This window comes from Adiantum capillus-veneris, chromosome 4, assembly GCF_014529385.1.
Source record: "Adiantum capillus-veneris isolate H3 chromosome 4, ASM1452938v2, whole genome shotgun sequence".
Classification (NCBI taxonomy): Eukaryota; Viridiplantae; Streptophyta; class Polypodiopsida; order Polypodiales; family Pteridaceae; genus Adiantum; species Adiantum capillus-veneris.
This window is the reverse complement of record NC_140934.1, coordinates 100,379,796-100,402,725: the sequence shown is the minus strand read 5'-3', so window position 1 is coordinate 100,402,725 and position 22,930 is coordinate 100,379,796. Positions and strand designations below refer to the sequence as shown.

Here is a 22,930-nt window from a genome sequence, read left to right as displayed (position 1 = left end):
TTTGAAAATTTGAGAAAATAGTGTTAAATTGCGAAAAATGGCGACTATTTTAGAAAATATCCTCTTTGATCTACCCTCAAATAGTGTTCAGGAAAAGCATGCCTCAGTTTAACCTTGAGCCGGTTGCAAAATCAAAACAACTCATTGAAGGGAGGTACAGAAGGAGAAAACCTACTTGGAAAATTTTTATAGGAAATGCCAATTATTTGGGAAAAGTTTCTTTTCGAACCTACCCTAAAGAGAATTTTGTATGTTTGTGAAATTAAATTTTCGAATTTACCCTAAAAGGAATTTGTACGTTTGTGAATCCCATGTTTCAAAAGGAAAATCCTACATAAATGTGAACTTATTTCAAATAGAAATCTCAAAATTTGAGCTGACAAGTAACCTCAAGTCCTTCTTGCAAACATTTGAAGCAACCATTTTTTGAGCATATTAAAACATGTAAACATGTCCTAAGGAGAAAGGCATTGAGATGCATTAAGGGTTTCGTGATTTTCTTCTCTATTTTTTGTTTTGAAATGTCTTTCTTGATTTTTAAATAGGTACTACATTCAAAAGCCTATAATTTTATTTTCACCTTTTTTTGTTTTAAAATGCCAAAGTGAAACTTCACATGGTTGATTTGAGTAAGTTTTGGATAAAGGGAACGAAACCCGAGGAGAAGAAAGAGAGACGGAGGGAGAGGAAGTCATGATTAAAGAACACGGAGTTTTTAATGAAGATCTCGTCATGGGATCCACGATGAGGAATTACGCATACAAAATGCGGGGCCGGTACGGTTGTTCACTTTTAAACGAAGCTGTCTGAGTTTACTTTTCTTTGCAATAGGTTTTATTTATTTATTATAAACCTTATGGGATTTATTTCTCGCCTTCAGGGAAACTCGAGGAGGAGGAAGAGAGAAGGGGGGGAGGAAGTCACGATGAAAGAACACGTGGTCTTTAATGAAGATCCCGTCATGGGATCCACGATGGAAAACTACGCATACAAAATGCAAGGCCGGTTCGGTTGTTCAATTTTATACGAACCTGTCTGAGTTTACTTTTCCTTGCAATAGGTTTTTATTTATTTATTATAAATCTTATGGGGTTTATGTCTCGTCTTCAAGACAACCCAAGGAGGAGGAAGAGAGAAGGGGGGGGAGGAAGTCACTATTAAAGAACACGAGGTCTTTAATGAAGATCCCGTCATGGGATCCATGATGAGGAACTGCGCATGCAAAATGCGGGGCAGTTTGGTTGTTCAATTTTAAACGAACCTGTCTTAGTTTACTTTTCCTTGGAATAGGTTTTTATTTATTTATTATAAACCTTATAGGGTTTATTTCTGGCGTTCAGGGTAACGAAATTGAGAGGAAGGGGGGGCGGTTGGGGTTATATGTTGTTGGTTTGGGATGGGTATATTGGATTAAAAAAAATGTGGCTTTGGTGGGGAGCATGCAAATGAGGAAGAGTGGACTATAAATAAGCGTGATGGGTTGGAGATGGGTATTGCATCCCTTAGTGCTACAAGGAGTTACAGTGTCTTACTTCCTTGCTTCTACGCATTTAGTGCATATGCCTCACGATGGGTGGCCCTAGGCATTAGCCATAGCTGCTCTTATATGCATGCAGCTGCAGGACCTCTTATAATACTCCTAGTCATATCATTAATGATAGCCCTTATCATGACTAATCTTGCTACCACAATTAGCCCTAATCACAACTACCATTCTGTCGTTTAAACTGGCATAAGTACCCATCATTACATAACATAATCTCTTTTCAGTGATGGCAGCTTGATAATTACTCTCACCTCAGGCGTGCGCAACTAATTGGTAATTGGAGGGAATATGAAGCAGTAAATCCAGTCGGACAGCTCATTAACGCCTTCTGCAGCTCTTCCCACAGCGTACGCTACCTACTGTTTCATCATTAATGAATAGGTATGAAGGCCTAACAAAGCAATTATACTCGTAATTAAGATATGAACGGTGCATTAGAGGCTCCCAGCTGCAATGATCGGTACTATTATAGTACTCGACGTTGCAATCCTAATGAATTCTAGGTCCTCCATCATGCTCATTTCTAGTGCTCAATTTTTTTGGACGTGCTGGATTACTAGGAATCTACTGAGAGACTTTGATGGCTGTGAGGCCACAAGGGCCCCCCCGGGGGGGGGGGGGGGGGGGGGGGGGAAGAGAGAGAGACCTTTTCCCTGTGCAATTCATCAAAACGAGCCGAGGTGCAAAGATGTATTTCTCCTCTGCACGGCGATGGTGTATCGGCGGATGCAAAGCAGCCTGTTTGAGTCTCTGTCTCGCTCATTTGCAGGGAAAGCGCCCAATGTAATGGCAAAGTGTAGAGTGCATCCAGAGAGAGAGAGAGAGAGACCGGGGGGGGGGGGGGGGGACGCTTCTCTTCTCGATTGTGCAGCTGCAACAGCGAGAGGGATCCGTCAGGGAAATCATGCAAGAGAGACGAAAGGGAGTTGATCGTGGGACGATGGCTGCGTGATGCAGGCGTCTCTTGCAGGACAAGAAGCTCCCTCTCGCGCACGCTACAACATAGCTCGAGCTCATAGCCTCTCTCTCTCTAGCCCCAGATGCGACTGCGCGCAAACCTACAAGTACCCTATGCCTGGATTCTCTCTAAGCGCCAAATGGATAAGGTTTCTTAGGTTATATAGGGGTGTGTAAGCATACATTCGCGATGGGTAATTTCCAAATGGATAAGTTTCTAAGGTCATATTGTGGTGTCTAAGCATACATATCGGGATGGGTAATTTCTAGATACATATAAGGTGAGTATCTTAGGCGCCCATGTTGTAAGCGTGTGGTCCCATTATATCGTGTTATTGCATGTTGTGGTGGGTTTCTAAGCTGACCGTGTTGTTACATGATATAATGTGGCCTTCTTAGGTCATCTTGTAGTGTGTGTGGTCCCATATGTGTGAGGTCATTTTAGAAGTCACTTAGGAGGAAGATCAAGAATGTGTTGTGACTAGTCGAAGTTAGTTGTCTTTTCGCACATGCAGTACAAAGAGGTTCTTCCTCTTGTGCATGACACACTCGATCTAGTCCTATTCTCTTGAGTCTCTATATCTCCCACTTCTATCCATCACAATATGCTTTCAAGATACATTTGTGACTAAATTATTAGGTTATCTCCATGTCAAGATAAGTATGTGTATATAGAAGTGTTGTATTACACATGGCTAGCGATGCTGTGGGAACAGTTGCCGGAGATGTTGACTTTGCTGCACATCATCGACCCAATATTTTTCATGTGTTAATACAAGGTACTCTCTCTCTCTCTGTGTGTGTGTGTGTGTGTGTGTGTGTATCTAATACTATGCATTGTAGGTGATCGACCAAAGGTTGAACTCTATACGACCTTGGGGAGTTCATAACATAGAGGACCTATGTATAAATTCCATTCAAGTAATTATTAAAAATAACCTTGCGTATAAATTCCAAGTCGAAAAAATATACCCCTTTCTCAATAAAGCTTATAACTTTCCTTTAAAATTGAATTTATATACCCTATGGTATTGTGAATATAGAGTAATAAGTAAAAATCATCTTAGATATGATTTTGAAGTTGGAAAAATGTACCCATTTCTCAATAAAGCTTATAGTTTTTTTTTCAAAATTGAATTTATATACCCTATCATGTAAATATAGAGTCATATGTAAGTTTATGTAAACTATATGAACTATATAATGGCTCCACTTTTGTTTTTCATTAGATAGAATCTCCTCAAGATCCTTTAGCATCTCCAATTAGCATGTCCATACAGGTCACCACTTAAAACCAATATTAATGAGTAGCACTTGAACTCATCACCTACATAGTATGATACTCAACCTAAACCACTAGGCTATATGCCTACGTTGGTCCTTGAGCTCCCTTTGAGCCATAAAAAAAAGGATGCAACCCCCCCCCCCCCCCCCCCCCCCCCCCCCTTTTTTTTTCCCCCCACCCTTCCCTTTTTCTTTCTTCCCCCTCCCCAAACTAATTAATGCATTTGTGAAAAAGTCGTTTTGGCTGCCTGTAGGATGACTAGACTTTATAGATGTGTGATATTGTATCATAAATGAAGTTGAAGTTACATTATGCAAGGGCAAGAAATAGAATATCTAAATTTGTCTATGGAATTTATTTGATCTAGAAACACTACATCAATTTTTCTATATACAATATACAATTATGAGATTAGAATACATATGCGTGTAAGACCGGTCCAATATGTAGATCCACTCCTACATTTGAAATTACATTTGTAAAATGTAATTTCAAGGAAAAGACCTATTATTTGTCACCATCCAAGAACACAAGTACGTCAGTATTGACAGTACTTGAGAAGATAGGTGTCAATGATCCGTTCCCTTTGTTATTGGTGTCTAAAATTACAAATAAAGTAATAACATAGGAGAGATGAACTACTAAATATATTGTGCACGCGAGAGAGAGAGAGAGAGAGAGAGAGAAATGTAAATCCACGCTACTGCAAACTGAATCAAGGAGTAAATCAAAGTGCGCCATTACTTCAAAAAGTCAATATAAGTCCATTACCTAGTTTGCATTTTCGTTTATTTATTTTGAAATCTAATATTTGCAGCTTATGATAAAATTTTGAAGACGTGTTGTTTGTACAAGGCCAATACTTTCAAAAGAACCAATTATAGCCATCTCTTATGAGATCCTTGCATGAGGTTAGAAGGCTCAATATAACAATTACCATATCAAAGTTAATCCATTTATAAGTGTTTACAGTTGTCTTCTTGCTCGTCTTAAGGCCATATTGTAAGCGTGTGGTTCCATCATATCCTGTTATTGCATGTTGTGGTGGATTTCTAAGGTGAGCGGGCCTTCTTAAGTCATCTTGTAGTGTGTGTGGTCCCATCATGTGTGAGGTCATTTAGAATTGTCACTTAGGAGGAAGATCAAGAATATACTGTGACTAGTCGAAATTAGTTGCAATAACTTTTCGCACATGCAATGCAAGGAGGTTCTTCCTCTTGTGCAAGACACACTCGATCTAGTCCCGTTCTCTCGATCCTCTATATCTCCCACATCTATCCATCACAATATACTTTCAAGATACATTTGTGACTAATTTCTTAGGTTATCTCCATGTCAAGATAAATATGTGTATATAGAAGGGTTGTATTACACATGGCTAATGATGTTGTGGGAACAGTTGCCGGAGATGTTTACTTTGCTGCACATCATCCATCCAGTATTCTTCATGTGTCAATACAAGGTACTCTCTCTCTCTCTCTCTCAGAGTGTGTGTGTGTGTGTGTGTGTGTGTGTGTGTGTGTCTCTAATACTATGCATTTTAGGTGATCGCCCAAAGGTTGAACTCTATACCACCTTGAGGAGTTCATAACATAGAGGACCTATATAAAAATTCCATTCAAGTAATATTAAAAATAACCTTGCGTATAAATTCCAACTCGGAAAAATATACCCTTTTCTCAATAAAGATTATAATTCTTTAAAATTGAATTTATATACACTATCATATTGTGAATTTAGAGTAATAAGTAAAAATCATCTTAAGTATGGTTTTGAAGTTGGAAAAATGTACCCATTTCTCAATAAGGCTTATAGTTGTTTTTCCAAAATTGAATTTATATACCCTATCATTTAAATATAGAGTCATATGTAAGTTTTGTAAACTATTGAACTATATAATGGACGACTAGACTTTATAGATGTGGATGTGTGATATTGTATCATAAATGAAGTTAAAGTTACATTATGCAAGGGCAAGAAATAGAATATCTAAATCTGTCTATGGAATATATTTGATCTAGAAACACTACAACAATTTTTCTATATACAGTATATAATTATGAGGTTAGAATGCATATGTGTGTAAGACCGGTCCAATATGTAGATCCACTGCTACATTTGTAATTTCAAAGAAAAGACCTATTACCTATCACCATCCAAGAACATAAGTACGTCAGTATTGACAGTACTTGAGAAGACAGATGTCAATGATCCCATCCCTTTGTAATTGGTGTCTAAAATTACAAAAAAACTAATAACATAAGAGAGTCCAAGTACTAAATATATATTGAGAGAGAGAGAGAAAGAGAGAGAGAAGGGGGGGGGGGATCCAAGCTACCGCAAATTGAATCAAAGAGTAAATCAAAGTGAGCCATTACTTCAAAAAATCAATATAAGTCCATTACGTAGTTTGCATATTTGTTCAGTTATATTGAAATCTAATGTTTGCAGCTTACGATTAAATTTTGAAGACATGTTATTTGTACAAGGCCAATATTTTCAAAAGAACCAATTATAGCCATCTCTTTATAAGATCCTTGCATGAGGTTGGAAGGCTCAATATAACAATTACCATATCAAAGTTAATCCATTTATAAGTGTTTACAGTTGTCCTCTTGCTCGTCTTTTGGAAACCATGGCCCCAAAAATCCAAACCAATCAAGTAAATCACTCTGCCTACGAATTCAAAGTCGGAAAAATGTACCCCTTTCTCAATAAAGCTTCTAACTTTTTAAAAAATTGAATTTATATACCCTATCATGTAAATATGGAATAATAAGTAAAAACCATCTTGCCTATGAATTTCAAGTTGGAAAAATGTACCCATTTCTCGATAAAGCATGTAGCTTTTTTTCAAAATTGAGCATACCCTATCATGTAAATATAGAGCCATTTGTAAGTTTATCTGCTTTTTGTTTTTCAAAACTCACAGTAGTGAGTGAGGTTAAATTAAGCAATCCAAAAAGTTTACATGATTATTCGTGCTCAACTCTATCAAGCCGGGCCCGATTACTAGAAATGGGAGTATCATAACAAGAGGAGGCAAACAGGGGAGCCACCCCCACTTGAGCTATCAAAGAGATCCATATACATCAAGGTTTTCTTGAGAAAATATATAGATCCATATACAACGAGCATAAACCATGAAAAGACAAAAAGGAACTTGGACGATCCACCTTAGTTGCGACCAAAAAACTGGCTTTTTCTACAAACCAAGCATCCACCAAAGAAGAGCACTTGAAGCTGGAAATACATATGCATGATGGGTGGAGTCCAAGACCGACCCGTGAGGGACATCCGCAAAGAGAAGCAGTTGTTTTGATCGTCGAGCAACATGCAAAGTATTACTCGCGAGTCATGTATAGTGTTTGCAGTAGTAATAATACATGATTGGAAATTAGTTCCTACTATAATGTTGGGTAAGGTAATGTGAAGAACATGCTAGGGTTCGGGGAGCTTTGCAGCTTTGATTCTAGGGCACTCATGACTAAATGGCATGGGGTCTTGAATGAAGATTCCGCCATGGGATCAACGGTGGATAGCAAAAGAGGGGATCTTGAGGCTATCGGATGGCGGAAAAAAAAGGTCGGCGAGTCACCCCCAGGAATTCGAACTCAGACGGGCTCTGTGTGGCAGTTGGTGAGCTAACTGGGTGCACGTGTTCACTTTGCTGAAGTGGATGGATGTTCACATGTACTTATGCTTGTTTGAGTTTACACCTCAGATGTATGAGTTTACAAAATATATCCGACTTTACTTTTAAACATTCAACAGCCAAGTGTGCCTCTGCATTTGTGCGTGGAGTCTTGTCCGTGGATCCCATGGAAGGGTCTTCATTCAAGACCCTATGCCTCTTAGTCCTCCTATGTTATGCTCGCAACATGAATGCTACACACACACACACACACACACACCTTACACACTTACTCATCAAGTAGCATCAGAGCCTAATAAGGGCTAACATTTCCTAGCTTAATTAGATATTGGTTTTGTGTGTATGTAGGTGCATCATACTCTATGTTAGATCATATAAGCACTCCCACTTTCTTGGATTGATCGTTGATTATTTCCCTTTTGCATTAGCATCTGTATTGCATCTAATTATAGTGAATAAATGGATTGATCTTCTCCATTTTTTATCACTCAAAATCAAGAGCTCTTCTAGCCTTTTACCACTATCAATTGTGTGTCAAAAATGTGTCTTCAAAGAGCTTTCATTTGAGCCCACTCTTGCTCAATTTGGATTTCATTTGAGCATTTTCCTCTTAGCCAAGCTGCTGCAACAGACATAAAAGTTGCTACTTGGGCATCTCTAACAAGGCAAGAGGTTTGGCGGGCCGACTAGATGGAGCTTATCTATTTCAAGAGGGCAAGACCATGAGTTCAATATGCATGACCTCCTTTTGGGTGTAGTGGCGGACTTCAAAGGGGGGATTCAATAAAATTGAACACTTCTTGATTGATTCGAAAGCCAACGTTCTCACGCCGCTTTTTTGTTGTCTCGTCTTATATTCTGATTCCAAGTGGCATGCACTCTCACTAATCACATCCAGCCTCAGGACCTATAAAAGGACACTTTCCCATAAACTTAAAAACCCCCAATAAATTTTGCTACCACAGGAGGCATTCTCACGGCTTGCAGCATTGCAATCAACCATTCTTGAGAAGGGAGGTTCGCATGACCTTGTGCTCCTATAGGTGACTTAAGAGCATCAACGCCTTACAAAAGAAGCTTCTCACAAAAGGAGGACCTCAAATCATCAAAGGCACTTTGCAGTGATTCGTCAAAGGGAGATTCCAAGCCTCAAATTTTATGCTTGGTGAAGAGGTGCTTTACAACAGTAAAGAGTGACTTCACACAGTTCTTTTGTAAAAATATTTTGTAAACCTTTTTGGGTGTTGTTCTAAGTGCAATATAAACACAATGAAGAGTTAGACACTACCATTGAAAACATGGTAATAACTCCCTTGTTGACATTCATCAGTAGCACAATCATTAATATGTATGCCATGCATACACCACAAGCATCAACACAAACAACTCGCTTGTATAGCTCTGGGTCGAGGGGAGGAGATTATAAAGACCAAGAAGAAGACACATTTGACAAAAATGACAAAGTTTACAACAACACCAAAGCAAACAAAGGCAGGGGACCATTCCTCCTACTACACACTAGCACTATTTGGTATTGAAGATGTTCTCCAAACACAACATTTTGACTTTTGTATTTGTCCACCAAATTTGACTTTGCTTTGTCCTACCACCATCTGGTTGACAATTCTCTAGGGAAGATACCTGATCTTCCTACACCCTACTAGTACTAGTTCTTTGGGGGAGGTACACTATTTTGTGAGCCTATCTAGATGGGAGACTTAGACCCCACTAGAAAAACATTCGATTTTGGTGTTCTCAGAAACAAAAGGAGAGGCTTGTTAGGATTTGGGTCTTGATCACACCTCCTCATGGGACACATCTCTTGCACACTGTGACTAGATACATTGAACCTTTTGACTAGCTACTTTGCCTAGCTTTAGTATATGACCCTTGGCTCCTCCAGATACACCCCCATATGAGAATCCATGATCTAGAAAGCTAATTTACACCTCTAGAGGTCGCCGAACACATCATCGATGATGTCACCAAGATACCCTTTAACCTGCTCTATAAAGATCCCCTCTTGTAGCCACAATTAAGATCGAACCAATCAATCATAGCACTCTATTTGCATATTTCTATTGTGTATGATTAATTGCTCATTGTCCATTTCTAGTGGTGTGTGTGATTAGTGCTAATCACCTGCATTATGCACACACCATGAATGCTAGACACACACACCCACCTTAAACACTTATTGAACACATTCAAGGTTCATGCATAAGTATTGCATTGAGAGGGACCCTTTTCATATTGCATCTTGTAAAACAATCCATACCGTGTTTGTAACGGCCATGTTGGGCATATGTGGCAATCAATGCACTCTAGGAGACCACATTTGAGGGAGGAAGCTGAACTAAAACGTTGGGTGCCAGATTTGGTATACATATTGACCAAGCACAACATATTTCCTTAATAGCCCTTGTTTAGCAACCTCATTGTGGATACTTTTACCCAAGGTAATTCCTTGCTCTACCTAGGTGATTGCACCTGGAGCGACGATATTTTTCTTTGCATATGGTGAAAACATATACAAAATTCCACAAGCCTAAAAGTTCCATGCATAGGTGATTTGAAGAGGGACCTTTTTGCTTTACATATGGTGAAAATAATTACTTGCCGCATCATGTTAGGCATATCCTGTAATCAAGTGCTCCAAGAGACATCCTGGGCAAGGAGATCATCCGACAACCCTTCCTTTTATTAGGCCTACACTAGTTGGTATACCTTTGTGCGCTCTAGTAACCAATCCAACCCTTGGAATTCCTTTTTGCAACCCCAATGTTGGCTCTCAAACTTGTGCCCATTGCTTGCTAGAATTGCCACTCAACCCTTATTGTTGTGTTTCATATTTGTCTATGCCTCCTATTTGTTTGCCCCACCTTTTGCTTTCCACCTCTAACTCATCAAAGAGTTGCTCTACCCACCCCTTAGAACCACATAGGGCTTCCAATTGCCCATCTTTTTGCTTTGTATTTGGTCAAAATAGTCCAGAGCCTCCTTGCCATGGCCATGTTTGGGAAAATCTTGAAATCAACCCACTCCAAGAAACAAAAGCCTATGCAAGAGCTTTTCTAAGATCACAACATTAAGCATACATATCGAAAAAAGCACTTGCAAGCACAACATGTCTCTCCAATAGCCCTTGCTTAGCAATCTCATCATGAGTACTTCTACCCATGGTAGCATCTTGCACAGTGCTATAGGCCTTCAAGGTGCATACACAGGTGATTGCATTTGAAGAGGGTTCCTTTTCACTTTGCCTCTCATGAAAATAGTCCAAATCTTCCTTGGCATGCCCGTGTTGGACATATCTTGTAATCAACTCACTCTAGGAGACCACATTACAAGCATGAAGCTAATGAAGAACTTTTCAAGAGAACCTTTTGTTTCTCCAATAACCCTTGACTAGCAACCTCATTGCGAATACTACCGCCCATGGCAATGTCTTGCACAATAATTAGATGTCTTTAAGGTGCATGATAGGTGATCACATCTCAAAAGGAGCTCTTTTTTCTTTGAAAACAGTTCAAGGCTTCCTTGCCATGCTGATGTTCAACATGATATACTCAATTAGTCAGTGCATGGTTTAGACATTAATGGGTTGTAGGCTTGCCTACTCTACTATACATTATGGAATCAAGAGACCAGCATTAGTTTGGGTGCTTCTTGCTCAAAATACACACAAGGCACTCATGGAGCCTACAAGAATAGTTTGAGAGAGTGGGACACAACTACAACTCAAGGATTGAGAGTTTTGAGACTACACGGGAAACAATTTTGATACTACAAGGGTTCTTAGGAAAGACATCCCTAGAAGATAGATAGAGGACACACATTCTGATACACCTGATTTATTCCATAAACTGACTTCACATCCATCTCTCAGGTAAACCTCTTTCTCTTTAGTGGTCACCTACAAGGGCAATCTTCATCCTGAAGGAGTACGAGCGGAAGTGCGACACGAGAGAGAGTGCGAGAAGAAGAGCACGACGATATGGTGAACTCGCTCTACTGTAATGTGTAGAGCATAGTGAGTTCTTATTAGGTTTTTACAAAAGAATATGTGTACATACCTGGCGGCCCGCCTACTTACCTGGGCGACCACATTGGGCTTTATACCCCAACAACCTCCCACTTAAAGTCCAATGTGGTACTTTAAGTGTGAGAGAAGCTACTATACAAGCTAATATACAAGAGATGTAGAGAAGTGATGTACTACCCTACACCTAACTGCTTGCGAAAATGCTCAAAGCTCTCTGAGGGAAGTCCTTTTGTAAGTAGATCAGCAGGATTTTCTGTGGTGTGAACTTTGACAAGCTGAAGTTGCTTATCCTCGAGCATTTCCCTGATGAAATGATACTTCACATCCACATGCTTTGTCTTTGAGTGATAAACTGGATGGCGAGCCAATTGTATAACACTTTGACTATCACAATATAACACAGGCATCTCTTCTTTGATTCCCAAATTTGTTACTAGTCGATTAAGCCAAATTGATTCTTTGCATGCCTTTGATGCTGCAACATATTCAGCCTCTGTAGTAGACTGAGTAACACAATCTTGTAATCTAGAACGCCATGATACTGCTCCACCAACCAATGTAAAGACATACCCTGATGTAGACCTTCGGTTGTCTAAGTCACCTGCATAATCTGAGTTTGTAAAACCCTTTACACTTAGCTCCTGACTCCCATAGCATATACGCATACTCTTTGTAGCTTTCAGGTATCTCAATATTCCTTTCACTACCTCCCAATGTTTCTTGCCTGGGTTTGACATGTATTGACTTGCTACTCCCACTGCAAATGCAATGTCTGGGTGAGTAGCAATCATTGCATACATCAAACTACCCACTGCAGACGCATATGGAATCTTATCTATTTTAGCTTATTCTTCCTCAGACACAGGACAATCTTGTTTGCTACGTTTCACATATGGTGGCAATGGAACACTCAGTGCCTTTCCCTTCTCCATATAGAAACGTTGCAAAACATTGTCAATATACTCTGTTTGAGATAACCAAATCAACTTCTTTGATCTGTCTCTCTCAATGCGCATACCAAGTATATGACTTGCCTCACCCATGTCTTTCATGTCAAATGATTTTTCCATCTTTGACTTCAAAGCTGAAATTTCTTCCAAGTGCTTGCCAGCAATCAACATGTCATCCACATACAAAATAAGGATCAGCCAACTACCATCCTTAGCCTTCTTTGTATATAGACAGTGATTGAACTCACTACGTTTGTAGCCTTGAGAAAGCATAAACTTGTGGAATTTATGGTACCATGCCCTTGGTGATTGTTTTAAGACATAAAGACTCTTTAACAACTGGCATACCCAATCTTCCTTGCCTTTCTCAACAAATCCTTCTGGCTGCAGCATGTAAATTTCCACATCTAAATCACCATGCAAGAACGTTGTCTTGACATCCATTTGGTGCAACACAAAATCTAATATGGCAACCAATGCAAGAAAGAATCTCAATGTAGTCATCTTGACCACCGGAGAGAAGACTTCATCAAAGTCAATGCCTTGTTCTTGCTTAAAGCCCTTGGCAACAAGCCTTGCTTTGTACTTTGGCTGACTATCATGAGTGGTGATCTTATACCTGTAAACCCATTTACAAGGTAGAGCCTTTTTGCCTTGTGGTAATTTAACTAGCTTCCATGTCTTGTTTTTATGCAGAGCTGTCATCTCTGACTGCATGGCCAATTGCCAATTCCCAGAGTCCTTCATTTGCACTGCTTCCTTGTAACATGAAGGCTCATTGCAATCAATCAACATGACATAGTTCATAGATGGAACAAACCTATTAGGAGGTCGCGTGACACATCCAGATCTACGCACAATAGGTGGCTCAGCCTCAGCCACAACCTGTGGTTCCACTCTATCCTGTCCTTGCTCCTCTTGAGCCCTGACATTTGGTCTTGCATGTGCAGGTCCATCTTCTTGGAAGACAACTCTTCTAATCTCCTCAACCCTCTCTGGTTTAGAATGATATTTGGATTCATTAAAGTGAACATCATTGCCGTGGACAACCTTTCTGGATTCGGGATCCCAAAGTCTGTACCCCATCTCACCAGAATTACCATAGCCTAGAAAGATGCACTTTCTACTCTTTGGCTCAAGTTTGTTCCTAAATTCCTTTGGAACGTGAGTATATGCCTCACAGCCAAAGACTCTGAGATGCTTGTATGAGGGCATTTTGCCTGACCATACCATCTCTGGCACTGAATCCTTATGCAAAACCTTGCTCGGAGATCTATTTACAAGATGAACAGCTGTTGATACAGCTTCAGCCCAAAACCCATTTGGTAGTTGTGCATTAGACAACATACTTCTGACCTTCTCTTGTATGGTCCTATTCATCCTCTCAGCAACACCATTTTGAGGAGGATTGTAAGGAGCAGTAAGTTCACGTTTTATACCTTTTGACTCACAAAAGTCCTGAAAGGCCTTTGAAACATACTCTCCACCATTGTCAGTGCGTAAGCATTTAAGCTTCTTGCCACTCTGATTCTCCACAAGTGTCACAAACGTTTTGAAAACACTAAACGCTTCATCCTTGTGCTTGAGAAAGTAAACCCATACTTTCCTCGAGTAATCATCTATAAATGTCATAAAGTAAGAAGCTCCCCCTAGAGATAGATTAGGCATAGGTCCACACAAATCACTATGAACAAGTGCCAACTGTGTATCTCTTCTACTGCTTCTATGCTTATGTGGCTTCTGTGTTTGCTTACCATACAGACAATGTTCACAGAATTCAAAATCATTAAATGAAAAGCCAGTCAAATAACCAAAACGAGACAAGATTTCCATTCCCTTCTTGGACATATGTCCTAACCGGCTATGCCACAAAGAAACGTTCGGCTGCTCGGTTACATTGATTACATTTTTAGAGACATTTGATACATAAATCATGTAAAGTCCTCCAGACTTTACTCCATGTGCTACTGTCATAGAACCCTTGGATATCTTCCACATGTTCTGTCCAAAAGTGGTGACGTAGCCAGCATCATCAAGTAAACCTGTGTTGATCAAGCTCTTTGTAATTGCGGGAACATGTCTCACATTATTCAGCGTGAAAGAAGAGCCATTCTGAAACTTCAATTGAACATCTCCAACACCTAAGATCTCACATGTCTGCCCATTGCCTAGCCGAACATGATCTTTAGCGGTCACATAAGAGGTAAACCACTCCTTGTTTGGAGACACATGAAGTGATGCCCCTGAGTCTATAATCCAGTCACTCAGTGCATTTCCATCAGATGCTGTAAGAAGAGCTGAATCCATTGTATTCTTCAAGAAGTAGATGTCTCCTGACACTAGACTGTCATCCTCTGCAATAGTGTTTGTCACATTTATTTCTTGAATCTTCACTGAGGACTTGTTCTTCTCACCATTTCTTCAGCTTTCTCTTTGCCTTTATCTGCTTTCCATTCTCTGCAGTCTCTTTTCATGTGACCCTTCTTGCCACAATGGTAGCATTCTATGTCACTCTTGCCTTTAGCACTGCGGGACTTGCTACGAGACTGATTCCTCTTTCCACCTTTGTACTTTTCTTTGGTCCTTCCCCTGACAACTAAGGTTGTTCCTTTGCCTTTGTCCATTGTCTTTCTATTGGTTTCTTCAGTAAGCAGACTTCCTTCTACACCTGCTATGTTCAAACCATCTGGAGGTGCAGAATTACTCAAAGCTATGCGGAAAGTGTCCCAACGTTCCGGAAATGTGATCAACAGGAACATAGCTCTAACTGGTTCATCAAACTTGACACCTTGAGCTGACAACTGACTATAGATTGTGTTGACTTCATTCAGATGATTGGACATAGGTGTCCCTTCTTTCATCTTCAAGTCAACAAGCTTCTTAAGCCAGTATACCCGTGAAGCTGCACTCTGCTTCTCATAAAGATCACTCGGCTTTAACCATGCTTGATAAGCCGACATCTCGTCTGCTACATTGAAGTAAACGCTTTCTGCCAAAGTCAGCATAATGGTAGAAAGTGCCAATTCATCCATTTCGCTCCATTCATCTTCTTCCATATCTTCTGGTTTTATCCCCTTGAGATTTATAGGTTTTATTTGCTTCTTTTGTACCAACACATGCCAAATCTGCTTCTTCCACAATGGGAAATTGGTTCCATCCAGCTTCTTGATATTGTAAAGAGCAATGTCCTGTGATCCAGCCATAGCTACGCTTCACAGTAGTTTACTTTCCTGGGAAAAATTCGGCAGAGTTTCCCCTGTAAACTGACCTCTGAACCAATATCAACCTGTCAAATGAACCAAGAAAGCTTCAGATTCTGCAGAAATTTTGGTAGAGTCTCCTTTGTAAAATGGCTCTGGTGTACTCAAAAAACAGACCAAAAAACAGCTCAAAAAACACTGTCTCTCTAACACTGTAAGCTGCGGGTAAACCTATCCTGCACCTGTACTGTCTCTCACTGTCCTGTCACTATCCTGTAAGCATAGACTGTGACAATGCCTCAACGGCAGTAAAGCAAAGATGCAATCCCAACTGTCTAACTCACAGTCAATACATCCTAGCTGTCTATCTAAGGGTGCTCGAGGGATCGCTCCAAGACCTGTATCACCGAAAGGATCTCAACATTCGAGAATCCCCCAGCTCAATAAAACCTCACTAGACCCTCAACAAAGGCTGCAGTAAATTTGACAGTACATAGACTTCCCACAAAGTCATACATCCACAAATTTCCCACTGTATGCTGTAACCGCTGCGGCGGTTGTTTGCTGCGCGACTCACAACCAACAAACCCTCAACAGACATACATCATCTCTGACAATACATTCCATGTGGAACTACCTGCAATGTCAGGATGAAATCTGGAATATCAAGCAGCAAACACAAGCTACCTGATGAACTAGTGGATGTCGCCTACAGTCTATGTGTAGATGCGCCCATGTCGTATGTGACACGCCTCCAAGAACTGTGAGCCGTCCTTCGATGTGTAGACAGCCACAAATCAACACTCTGGGAGTGTCGATATCCTCAGCACCTGTAGTCGTAGGCCGAAAACCCCAAATTTGCAGAGTCGGATCTGCACCCGCTGAGACCACGTAGTAAAAAATGGCCTACGCAGAACTTTGTCGAAGCCGAACGGTGACCGAGATGACCTCAGAATGAAATTCTGAGCACACCAAGCCCTACGCGCTTGCCCACAAGATTTGGGGCTGTGTCTTTGCCTGTCGAATTTCACTCCAATCTAAGCTGGTGACTCTAGCCTCCTACAGTGCTGCCCCGAGCCTCGATCTGAGCTCTGATACCAGTTGAAGGAGTACGAGCGGAAGTGCGACGCGAGAGAGAGTGCGAGAAGAAGAGCACGATGATATGGTGAACTCGCTCTACTGTAATGTGTAGAGCATAGTGAGTTCTTATTAGGTTTTTACAAAAGAATATGTGTACATACCTGGCGGCCCGCCCACTTACCTGGGCGACCACATTGGGCTTTATACCCCAACACATCCTCCTCATCCAAAGATCTTTTCATCAATAGAAGGTCTTGCCTTGTGGCTTGGTCCACATCCCTCATGGAAAGGCTAATTTTATTTCTTGGTGTGTGTTTGCCACCTATTGTGTCTTGCTTAGGACCAAAAGGAAGGAAAGCTAGGCTAAGAATATGATCGTAAAGGTGAGCTTCTTGTGTAATTCCACATCTATCAGGACATGGATCCTAAGTAGCAAGGCTGACCTAGGGGATCAGGGACCTGAGTGTGGGGCTCGCACGGGACTAGTAAGGACTGGGGATCTGTATTATGGCTAGGGCTAGGATCCGGCCTATATATGGGGGTAAGGAAATGGATCGGTCATCTCAATCTCCTAGGTATTACATTGATACCAGAGATCATGGAAGGAGGAGGCATGGAGGAGGGAAAGGGCGTCTTTCTTTCTTTCCTCCAAGATGCATGGACTCTCAAGGGGGTCTCTCTCTCTCTTTATCTCCCTAGTCAAGGTTCCATAGAAATAGGGTGTGCATGGTCGTGCCAAAGGGCAGCAAGGTGTGCATGATCTCCCTCTTTGTTAGCATCTCGACACACTGTCCGGGGATAATTGTGCGAAAGGTGAGCCGGTAAGGCACCGGGCCCCTGGCTATGATAGGTACGGGGAAAAGAGATGCAACAAACACAAGTAACTACAACTGAGTTTAAAACAAACAGTTCGTTTAATTCCAGTTAAACAATAGAATCCATGGTTAATCAATCATTAATGGAGGCTTAGTGCTCCTTACAAGATGAAACCTGGCTTAATCCAAGTGCTAAACAAGAAAAGTAATAATGTTCTGCCTTACATGCCTTCTGCTTCCCCGGAGAGCAAGAGATCAATCCGATGCTTGGCTAATGAGTCTTAGGGAAGCTTTAAGATGGCTTAAGAGAGCTTATGACTCGGGTAATGAAAGGTTAGAAGATTAGGCCTGGTTTAGGAGATAGAAACTCGATTAGGCTTGGATTATAGAGATAGAAACTCAATTAGGCTTGGCTTATAGAGATAGAAACTCAATTAGGCTTGGCTTAGAGTAGGTTAAGAGAGGTTAAAGAGAGCTTAAGAGGTTAAGCTTATGGAATTAGAGGGGTTTATGATGGCTAATGAGGTTAAGAGTCGATTAATGATGGCTTAAGGGATTTTAATAAATCTTAAGAGCTTTTTGAGGGCTTAAGAGCTTTGCTTCTTCTTTCGGAGAGAGATAGCTTTCTCAAAAATGAGGAGGAGAGCATGGAAGAAGAAGAGCCATCAAAAAAATGAACACCCCCAGTACTTTTTCTTCCCCTTCCCTCTCCTTTATATCTTGCATGCCTTTCTACTTGCTAAAAAAGGCAACACCCATTATCAACATCGCTAATGGGTCCCTCCCCTTGCTGATGTGGCAGGGCCGGATTCGAGTACCACGGTTTGTGGCGGGAATAGCTCCGAAAATGAGCGCGAGACTGTCCTGAGCATCTTTCACTTCTGCATCAGGCTTGTCGGAGCACCATGGTGCCCAACGAGAAGCTTTTTTTTTCCTGCGCTCACGCTCGCCATGCCTCCTTTAGTTTTACTTGCATACACACTAAGGGGAAAAAAACCCTTACTTAATGAAATGGGCAGTCTTTAGGCTTGGGTGGGCGGCCGATCTTTAAGGAACGGCTTGCGCGGCCTTAGGTTTTTTGGGTGGCCAAGGCCTTGTAAGGAAACCACATTTAGTATACATGGACCGTCTAAAGCATTGCCAAGCACGTTCATTGGGCAGCCACATTCTTTGGCCTTGGGCGGCATTCAAGCTAGTAAGGGCACCATAATTGGTGCACATTTCGGCCGAGGCAAGGTACCATATTCGGGCATACATATGGATTAAAGCATCACCATCATCAACATCTTTCTTCATCAACATGCGGGGATCATCATTCTCATTATTGGCATCCATACTTACACACAGGAGCCTAGCTTAGTTGCACCACCTTGGGACCAATGAGCCTGATCAGCCACAGAAGGTCAGCACCTCGGATCACTTTGACTCTTCCTGATGCATCTATGAAGACGTAAGGCGTGATGGCAACACTTTGTACAATGCTGAGCCTTTTAGCAAGCAACAATTGGATGCTATTACCATAATCAGCATGACGAATGAAAGTGACACCATTAATGTGCAGCACATCATCAACTAAGATAGTTTCCTTAGATTGAGATAACTTCTTGAAAATTAGCAGCAAAGGTAGGGCAGGGAGGATTTTCACCCGGTCTCCAAAGCACTTTGGACAATATCCAAAGTGATCTTCACGCGGACAGGAGGTTGGCTTGGGATTGGTGGTGTCTGGATTCACAAAGTGCACTAGGAGCACTCGTAGACGGGCGGCAATCTTGTAGGCAAGCCTTCGCCTCTTTGCTTCAGGAGGATTTAGGGGTGAGAGTCGTGGTTGCAAGTTGGAGGTTGAAGTTGGTTGCTCACTAGCCTTTTTCTTGCCTGTAGTGGTCATGTAATCCCTTATTAATGAGATTAAGCCAAATGTTACCTTACGCTTGAGCACGCGCTGCGGCCTTGGGCCACTTAGGTGTAGAGGTGATATTCCTCCTCTTAGTCAGCTCCTCAGGAAAGAGAGGTCTGGTGATGCTTTCTCTTCCCTTAATGTGTGTCACAGTACCTTCGTGTATGTTGATGTAGAATATTTCAAGCTCGTGTACGTTGGAGGTTTCTGGAGCACTCATAGGTTGAGAGGAGAGGTATATCAAGCTCTTCTTCTTACTCTCCTTCGTTGGCGACGATCACGAACAAGGCATGTAGAAGAACTTACTTCTTGAATTTCAATGACACTGCAACCTGGTAACAAGACCTCGATGAAAGCTTTTAAGGCCTCTAAAGCCTCCTCCTCTTCTATTCTCCAATTTGCAAACTCCTCACGCATTCGTCCATGTTGTAGATTGCACATCCTCATTGCTTATGGACTGAAGGTCTGTGTAGCCCTCCTCAGTGGGGGCACCAAAATGATAGCGGGAAAAAGAGCAGTGCAATCGGGTGGCCTCTGTACTCGTGCACACTCCACAAACCATGCCTCATGCAAACAAGCAAAGAACAAAACAAAGGGGGCACCACCCTAAATTAAGAGGTTTAGGGACCTCGCACATAGTGCACATAGGCAAGTGAGACTTCTGGCATTATGATGGCATCAAAACATATGGCAAAACACATAGAAACGAAGCTTAGGGACCTTATGTAGCATATATATACACAAGACATCAGCTTAACAATACAACGGCATCTGATCATACATAACAAGGATATAGAGAAGCAAGCCAAGGATGGCATAATCCCTTGTCAAAAACAATCAACCCAGCAAGTAGGTATGATTCTACTAGCAACACATCAATACCTTAGACAATGATGGCGAGGATGGTGGCCATTGAGCATGAGAGAAGACTCCTTATTTAGGTTTTAGGGCTAGTAATGTAGCATACTAGAGGGAGAGAGAGTAGGTCTCCATCCATAGCTCCTCGTTGTGAGCAATGTCGTCATAGCTTCGTTGCTTGGTGAAGTGAGTGAAGTGTTGGTTTTGAGTGAGAGAAGGCCTCCTTATATAGGTTTCTGAGAGGGTTTAGGATTAGGGATAAACATGCTTAAATCCGCTGATTGGGGTTACTTTTTGCTTAGGGTGGTCAACAGATTGAGGTCACCTGATATGTCACCATCAAGATATTCTCTAGAGTGATGTGAGAGGGGAGGGTAAATGCTGATTTTTCTGATTGTGACACATGGGGATAAGGCCTTGACCAGCATTTAAGAGCAGGTAAGGTGGCTGTTGAAACTGGAGGTTCTGCACATGTCAGGGGGGGACCTGCTGGGTCCTCTTGAATATCAAATTCTCAAAAAATCCTCAACCATGGCTTCTTTTGACTTGTGTTCTTTGAAAAAATCAGCATGTCTCTTTTCAACTCAAAAGTCTTTATCCCTGTTGACTCACCTTTACCATAAGATTTTCCCCTTTTCTCCTCCTGTAACTGCATTGTTGATGCCCAATCACTGCTTCTAGTAACAGTGAATTGTTACCTACCAAATACTTATGGTGCAGTAAAAAATATTTACCATGGGTAAAAAAAGTTACTGTAGGTAAAAAGTGATTTGTATTTACCATGTAGGTGAAAAATATTTACTGTAGGTAAAAAATATTTACTGTGGTAAAAAATATTTACTGTCGGTAAAAAAGTGAAAACGGAGTATGCTGTGTTGTGAGTCCACACAAACATCCTCATGTAAATTTCACTAGAAATTCACACCTAGAATGGGCTATTCTGTAAGATATAGGTTGTAGGCATGCATAAGAGCTCGTTCCCACGTATCTTCTGTCCATGGCACTTTTTACTCTTTGGTGCTTGTGAAGTAGATTTTTCTTCTCTTTCGAGATCCCTTGGACTAGAGTATCCTCATCTCTCCAACAACTGACTGTGCCTTTATTGCATCTTCAGAAGGGGTCCTAAAAACCATGCATCAAAGGTGTAAATCATAACATCAATAGTCTATCCAGACTCAAGTGCTCCAATTACTTATGCATACGGCTTAACCATCAGCTCTCTTTAGGGAACCATGACAAGCTGAAGAATGCCTTACTATGTCTGCACACAAAATGGCCGTCAAGTCCTTTACTTCAAGTTCTGGTAGCAGAACCTTCTAAAAAGATGTGAAGATACTATAAAAATTGTCCAAAGAGGTCAACTGGAAGCTAGCCATGTAAGCTTATTGATCATATAACCAAAAACACGTCTGTCTTAGCATACATCCAAAAACAAATCTACTGGTAAGTAACCTACTACAGGAAAATAAATGATATCTTTGAATCTACAAGCTTCTCTTCAATAGCTCCCAGGATCAAATGGAATAATAAGGAATTGCCCCACTAGTGGAGCAGAATAATATCCACATAAGAAAACACATCCTGTATCAATCAACTTCAAGAATTCTGCTCCAAATATGGTATTCCAGGATCTAACAAAAAGAAACCACAATATATACTCAAAAATACCCATCCTAAGTGAACCTGTTTTTGAAGATCTATTGAATCACCTGGATCATACCATTAAGATCACATAGCATTGATGGCCTCCGCACTATACTAGAGCTTCACCTGAAGCATAGTGCAGCAGCCACATCTCATAAACTTTTGGTAACTTAACACTAAAATGGTAACAGGACACTTTTATGTCCTTGGACACTTTTGTGTCCTGTTAAGTGACCATTTTGCTTGAATTATTTGAAGAGTATGAAAATGAATTTCTAGGTGCTATATATCCACAAAGTTGCCTTCTGAGCTGAACAAAACATAGCATTTTTTTTTGAGTATCAATCTCAACATTAACCTTACTCTTGCACAACATTTTTGAACCTAAACTGTGTGAAAAAACGGGTCCTATTTTTGGTTTTTTTTCAATTTTTGGCAACTATACCACTCTAAACTTCATGTTTGTGAGGTTTAGATGGCTAGAGGTTAGGCCTTCATAGTTCTCAACATCTTTTGATGCTTGTAGGGAGACCTAAGTGTTAAAATTGAAAGTTATGACCAATTTACAAGAATTGCATAATCCTGTTTTTTGGCCAAAATTAGCACTTTTATGATTTTTTTGGTGGCTTTCTTGATATCCAAATTCAATTTTTATTGTGTAAGTGTAATGTATAACATAAAGCTAATCTTCCTTGAGTTTTGGGGGACCTAATATGCTATATAGCATAGTATATGATCATGGTTGAGTTTTTTGTTTTGCTGAAGAATACGATACATTTTAGAGTAGCAAGTATAACTTTCTCAATATTGCTAGTTTCTTAGGCCAATTGTGTGTATTTTGTAGGCAGTGACCATATCTAATCATAGACTACAAACTTGGCTAGATATTGAGTAGTTTCTATGGGTTTCTAGAGGTCATAATGCTAAACCCAGTTTTTTCATGTTTGTTGTATTTAGCACTTTATCATTGGCCCCAAGGTTCCAATTGTAAGATATCCATT

The 22,930-nt window shown here is 40.8% G+C and overlaps 1 protein-coding gene across 11 annotated transcripts in view; it reads left to right on the top strand.

The window, feature by feature from the left end:
* Window positions 1-1,177: 1,177 nt before the first annotated feature.
* The window catches only part of LOC147459697 (uncharacterized), a 37,170-nt gene continuing 15,417 nt past the window's right edge, over window positions 1,178-22,930 (top strand). The window contains exons 1-3 of one of the 11 annotated variants that reach the window (XR_015187896.1): window positions 1,393-1,927; window positions 5,188-5,250; window positions 8,409-9,518. The gene's annotated coding sequence lies outside the window, so the exon portion shown is untranslated. Of the gene's footprint in view, window positions 1,928-5,187; window positions 9,519-13,388; window positions 14,097-22,930 lie in introns of those variants that run through there. The other 10 variants (XR_015187894.1, XR_015187901.1, XR_015187899.1 and 7 more) reach the window with 10 other exon arrangements.